This window comes from Etheostoma spectabile, unplaced genomic scaffold (assembly GCF_008692095.1).
Source record: "Etheostoma spectabile isolate EspeVRDwgs_2016 unplaced genomic scaffold, UIUC_Espe_1.0 scaffold00569887, whole genome shotgun sequence".
Taxonomy (NCBI): Eukaryota; Metazoa; Chordata; class Actinopteri; order Perciformes; family Percidae; genus Etheostoma; species Etheostoma spectabile.
Window position 1 is genome coordinate 1 of NW_022605402.1, and position 7,500 is coordinate 7,500.

The following is a 7,500-nucleotide window of genomic DNA, read 5'->3' on the forward strand; positions in this document are numbered from 1 at the left end:
CTCTATCTCTGTCTGTCTCTCTCTCGCTCTCTCTGCTGGTTTACCTTTCTGTCTCTCTCTCTGTATGTGTCTGTCTGTCTGTCTGTCTTGCTCTCACTGTCTCTCGCTCGCTCTCTCTGTCTGTCTTTCTCAATCTCTATCTCTCTTTGTCTCTATCTTTCTCTGTTTCTCTCATTCTGTCTCTCTCTGTCTGTCTGTCTGTCTGTCTGTCTGTCTGTCTGTCTCTCTATCTCTCTCTCTCTGTCTCTCTCTCTCTCTATCGGTCTGTCTGTCTCTATCTCTTTCTCTCTCCAGTCTCCCCTGCACCCTATACCTGCCTCGCCCACCAGTCCACAGTCCATCCTGGATGGCAGTAACTCCACCCTGTCGGGCAGCGCCAGCTCGGGCGTCTCCTCCCTCAGCGAGAGCAACTTCGTCGGCCCCGCCTCCTCCTCCAACCGCCCGGGCAGCCGCACCGACACCCTGGAGTCCGTCCCCAGCAGCCAGGCCTGGACCACGGACCAGGAGGACCTGGACTCGCCCTACCAGCCCGTCAGGTACAGCCTCTCGGAGCCGGAAGTCCTGGACGGAGTCAAACCCCCGCCCTGCCGCAGCCACTCCGCCCCGGGAGGCGTCACCCCGGCTCAAGTAGGCGGACAAATCCTGCCCCAGGGTCCGGGTCCGGTCTCCACCGGCGCCCCACAACAGCAGCCGGACGGGCTGCCGCACCCCCAACACCTGTACTACTACCACCACCACCACTTCCACCCGCACTACCTCCCCCACCACCCGCCGCTCTACCACATCCACGAGCCGCCGCCGGCGCTGCCCCCCAAGCCCTACCTCAGGGAGGGCTGCATCCCCGAGGAGGACCCGCTGAACCCGCAGACCGCCCCGCCCCCCCCTGCCCCCAGGCCCATGCCACGCAAGATCTCGCAGCCCATCATCGCAGCGACCAAGGACGAGCAGGCCAAGGTGGCATGGGAGCACGGCGTCGGCGAGGACTGAGACGCACGGAGACGGTTCGTAGGAAATACAGATGAACAGAAGATAAAGTCTTTGTTTTCAGAAGAGAGAGAGAAGGAAGAGAGAGCGGGAGCCGAACTGAAGCTGAGAGGAAACAGGACCCCCCCCCGCACACACACACTCACTTGAACTGCGTCGGTTACGACACTATGGGAACACCTATAGTAACCGACGCAGCGTCTCGTTCCCCTATCTCGGGGAACAAGGGTTACATACGTAACCCGAGACGTTCTCCTCGTCCTCAGCAGCTCCGCGTCCTCCTGAGAACGAGATCTCCTGTAATCACCAAATGACTTTTCACATATTGCATAATTTCTTCGGTTCAATCAAGAAGATTTAATCAATCTATTTAATTTAATCTCTAACTCCATCTTGATAATATCCATATCTCTACGTTCTGTCTGAAGTTGCACAGAAACCTTTTTTTAATTATTGATTTCATTTCATTGATAACATGACTCAGACGCCATTCAGAAGCTTACAGATTTTAGATTTAGGAGTTGTTACCTTGCTCTGAAGACGTTGAGCCGAGCAGCACTTTAACTACAACAAGGCACTAAATCAATAATAATAACAATAATTTAATAATTTATACTTTATTCATCCTGCAAGGGAAATTACAATGTTTTCACTCTGTTATTATTATTATAATACACATTACACACAGGCCTGAATTACACAGGAGACAGAATAATAATCACATATTTTTATAAAGAGGTTTGTTTAGATGCTAAATGAAGAAAAACATTAATAATATAAATTATAATAATGACCCGAGTAGGGCTGTCCCCGACTACAGACGTTCTCCGTCCCCTAACACTGTGGCGACTAATGCGTTGGTTTCATCCACAGGTGTGTAAAACAAACGCTCCTCGTTAGATCTCAGAGATGAATCATAACTCTCATGGAAATGAGTCATTCAGCATCAAAAAAGCATCAAAAATGACTAAAGAAATCTCAGATTAGTCGACTAGTTAACTGCTACGTCTACACTGCTACGTTTTATTTTTCAGCCCTACACACATCACCATAACAACCAATCAAACGACACATCGATGCTGTAAGTCAACGACAAACAACTAGCAGAAAGTATTTATATTGTCCAACAAAAGCATCGACGTACAGTATGTAGATAAATGTAAAGCCGTATGTACAAGTATATAAAGTATATAAATATCATTTTTATTTAAGTATTACCCTTTGGATTGGAGGTTATATATTATGTAGAAATATGCAAGATACATGGCTCCCTGAGCCGGTCAGAGCTGCTCACACACACACACACACACACACACACACACACACACACACACACACACACACACACACACACACACACTGCGATGTCATAACGGCCTTGTCGACCTGTGATGGATTTCTTTTGGCTGTGGAGGGAAGGACTTTCATAAAGAATATTAACTATAATAATAATATAAATATACACTTTTTGGGGCATTTTTTATGAAAGTGACGAACTGTACATATTTTAAATGAACACATTTTGTATGCATGTTCATTGATTGACAGCTTAAACCTGATGCTGAGCACTGATGTCTTTAAATCTACAGATATAACCTCGCTGTGAAAGTACTGTGAACGAAACTACTTTTTTATTGTTTTCGTTGTGTATTAAAGATGTCGAACCGTTTACTTTTAGCCACCAGTTCAGATTAGAAACTCGCTGTAATCCCTCCGCTCCTTTTATTTACTGTAAGAGCCGTTAGCTCGCCTGGTTCAGCCCCGTGATTGGCTCTCAGATGTTCACCATGCTCCGTGTTTCCTGCCTGAAGCTGGGTCACGGCGGCAGCGACCTGTGACCTCTGAGAGAGACCTGTGACCTCTGAGAGAGACCTGTGACCTCTGGGGGAGACCTGTGACCTCTGGGAGAGACCTGTGACCTCTGGGGGAGACCTGTGACCTCTGGGGGAGACATGTGACCTCTGAGAGAAACCTGTGACCTCTAGGAGAGACATGTGACCTCTGGGAGACACATGTGACCTCTGAGAGAAACCTGTGACCTCTAGGAGAGACATGTGACCTCTGGGGGAGACATGTGACCTCTGGGAGAGACCTGTGACCTCTGGGAGAGACATGTGACCTCTGGGGGAGACATGTGACCTCTGGGGGAGACATGTGACCTCTGGGAGACACATGTGACCTCTGGGAGAAGACATATGGCACAAAGTTTTAACCCTGTATGGTATTTGGGTCAAATTGACCCATTTCAAATTTTTACAAGAAGAAAAATGGTCCAAGTTCCATGTTTTCTACCTGAGATCAACGTCCTTTCCTTATTTCCTGAGATAAACATGTATTCCTGACTCAGAACATTATTCTGGATATGACACTTTATGTTGTTTCCATAGTGGATTTTTAACATGAATTATAACCTTATGACAAAAAACAAACCCCACTTCCATGTTTAACTGTGTTCTAGTAGAGACTGATGCATTCCCTGAACATAGATGTTATCTCAGCTGGTGGAAATTGAGATAAAGACAACATTTGTTAATAGATTAAGAAGTAAAATTTTATTTCAGAATTGCTTTTAAAACCCCAAATAAATCATAGGTCAGTGTGAGCCGAGGGACACGAGAGGGTCCCGAAGACCACACAAGGGTTAGAGGACCTCTGAGAGAAATGTTAGAGATATGGCTGCTGGTGATATTCGGCATTGTATTTTTATTTTCCAAATTACAATCTTCCAATTTGGCATTTTCAGCGAATAGCTCGCTTGCTCAGAGGTTGTTGTTGTTTCCCCGAATCAAAACAACAGAGAGAGGAAGGGGAGGGACAAAGTCTCCACACGTTACTGCACCTCTCAATATGCACTGCTGCAGAATGTGTCATAACTCCATTTGTTTATACAGTCAATTACATTTTATTTATGGTATCAATTCATAACCAAAGTTATCTGGAGACCCTTTACAGATAGAGCAGGTCTAGACCACACTCCAGAATTTACAAGGACCCAACAGGTCTAGTAGTTTCCTCCAGAGCAAGCAACAGGGCCACAGTGGAGAGGAGAAACCTCCTTTTAGGAAGAAACCTGGGACAGACCCAGACCCAGACCCAGACCCAGACCCAGACCCAGACCCAGGCCCAGGCTCTTTGTAGGCGGTGTCCAACGACCGGTTGGGGTTAGAATGAAGAGTACATTGTTTCCCTTGCCTTGAAAGTCAGCTGTTTGTTTGACCCCCCCCCCCCCCCCCCCCCCCCAATCAATCTAGGATATGATAACTTGAACCCCCCTCCCCCTCCCCCCCAATCAATCTATTCTGCACAGATAACTTGGCGCTCTGATGCTCTGACACTTTACTACCTGCCACGCTCCCGTTGACGGACACTCGAGGGCGCCGGCCCTTTAAATCTAACTTTAGGTCGTAATAGCTGCTTGAACAATCGACCTATGGGAGCGTTTTTTCGGGGGAGGACGGTCTCCTCGTTTAGCAAAGCACCAGTTAGAATAACAGAGAGCATGCTGGGACACTAAAACCACTGAACACACTTGTTTGTATTCGTCTGTAAATGCTGTGAGAGATAAAGAGGAGGAACGTGAAGGGAACGCACGGAGGTTTGTGTCTGTGTACATAAAGAAGAAGAGAGTGTATTTATACTGATCCTAAAAGGGCAAAAACCTTGTAAACATGTAGATTGTGAGTGTCTGTACTTTCTGATGTAAAACTGTTTTTAAACCTAGTCGACAGCAGACAACACGCGTTCCTTTTGTCTAATTATTCAGATTGTTTCAGGGCAGCTGTGGGAGTTTTATCACTTTTATTATTTTGTGTTTTTTTTGCATCAATGATGAATTCAGATTACTACTTTGATGTTTTTTTTTTCTTTTTGCAATGATGATGCTTCTGAGTATTTCTTGTACATAAAAGTCTTTATTGTGTTAGCATGGGTATAAACTGTGACGTAGATGTACATACTCACGTTTTCCTACTCACTAAACAAACGGCTGTGTTGTGGATTTATGATTAATGACAAACATTAAACAATAATGTTTTATTGACTCAGTTCTGATTCAGCCTGCGTTGCTTTCACATTTTTAGGTCAAGTTAGACTGTAAAGTAGACGTATTCACACAAAGTAGCAGTCCCATACTGTAAAAATATTATGTTACATATAAAATTTTAAAATTTAAAATTTAAAATTGTACTTAAGATGAAGTATTATCTGCTGGATTTACTTTAAAAGACAGGAAGTCATTGGACAGGAAAAAAGTCTATCAGAGATAGTAACAAGGTTGTATAGTATGTTGAAAAAATTCATAGTTATAGAATATTATGTTAAAAGTAAATCATAAAAAGTCATAATAAGACATAAGACAGTCGTAGTATAGTATGTTGAAAAAAAATCATAAAAGAATTCATAAAAAGTCATAGTATAGTATGTCAAAAATTTCATATAAAAATTCATAAATTCATAGTATTTTATGTTGAAAAAAGTCAAAGTCATAGTATAGTATGTCGAAGAATTAATTTAAAAAAACCGTAGTATAGTAAGTCAAAAAATCACTATAAGTCATAATATAGTATGTCAAAATATTAATTTAAAAAGTCACAGTATAGTATGTGAAAAACCTAATTTAAAAATTCATAAAAGTCATAGTATAGTATGTCAAAAAAAAATCATAAAATAATTCATAAAAAGTCATAGTATAGTAAATTCGAAAAAATCAAAAGTCATAGTATGTTGAAAACATACGTCATAGTATGAAAAAAATTCATAAAAAGTCATAGTATAGTATGTCAAAAAATTCATAAAAGTCATAGTATAGTATGTCGAAAAATTAATAAAAAGTAAAAGTATCATTTCGAAAATATAGTTTCATTTCAATTTCATTAAAAGTCATAATATAGTATGTCGAAAAATTCATATAGAAATTCACAAAATTCATAGTATATTATGTTCAAAAATTCATTTAAAAAGTCATAGTATAGTACATTGAAAAATTCAAAAAAGTCATAGTATAGTATGTCAAAAAAATCAATTATAAGTCATAATATAGTATGTCAAAAAATTAATAAAAGTAATTGTATATTATGTTTAATAATTCATATAAAAAGTCCTAAAATTAATAGTATATTATGTTGAAAAAAAGTCATAAAAGTCATAGATAGTATGTCATAATATTAATTAAAAAAGTCATAGTATAGTAAGTCTAAACATAAAAGTTATAGTATTGTATGTCGAAAAATTCACATAAAAATTCATAGTATATTATTTCAAAAATATATTTAAAAATTCATGTCATAATATAGTATGTTGAAAAATTCATAAAAAGTCATAGTATAGTATGTTGAAAAAAATCATAAAATAATTCATAAAAAGTCATAGTGTAGTATGTTGAGAAATTAATTAAAAGTCATAGTATATTATTTAAAAAAAATTATTTAAAAAATTCATAATATAGTATGTCAAAAAATCAATTATAACTCATAGTATAGTATGTCCAAAAATTCATAAAAGTCATAGTATATTATGTTGAAAAATTCATATAAAAAGTCCTAAAATTCATAGTATATTATGTTGAAAAAAGTCATAAATGTCATAGTATAGTATGTCAAATAATTAATTAAAAAACCATAGTATAGTAAGTAAAAAAATCAATTATAAGTCATAGTATAGTATGTCAAATATTAATTTAAAAATTCATAGTATAGTAAGTCTAAAACATAAAGGTATAGTATTGTATGTTGAAAAATTCACATAAAAATCATAGTATATTATGTAAAAAAATATTTTGAAATATTTCATAAAAAAGTTATAGTATAATATATAAAAAGAATTCATAAAAAGTCATAGTATAGTATGTAAATGAAATTATAAAGTAATAGTATATTGCTTCAAAAAAAATCAAAAAAGTCATAGTATGTTGAAAATTAAAATAATAAAAGTCATTGTTACATTGTTTCATGTAAAACAAACTTAAAAAAAATAATATAGTACTATTGTAACACCATCATATGGTAGAGGTATTTTAGTTAACAGGTAATACGTCGAAAAAATCGTTGTTTAGTTTGTTGAAAAAAATCATAAAAGTCAAAGTATAATACGTCAAATCATAAGTCATAGTATGTCGAAAAAATATATTAAAAGTTATAGTGTATATTGAAAAAATTCATAGAAATCATAGTACAGCATGTCAAAAGGTTAAAAAAAGATATGTCTAAAAAATTAATTAAAAGTCATAGTATAGTATGTCAAATAATTCCTTAAAAGTCATACAGTATATTGAAAAAAAATCCTACATTTATAGTATATTGTGTCAAAAAGTTATAAAAAAGACAAAGTATGCTGACATTTTTCATAAAAAGTCATAGTATAGCATGTCAAAAAATTAAGAAAAAGTCATTAAAAGTCATAATATAGAATATCGAAAAAGATTATGAAAGTCATCGTATAAATATATAAAAACTCATAGTATAGTATGTAAAAATCATTATAAAGTAATAGTATAATCACGTCAAAAAGTGTCGAAAGTTA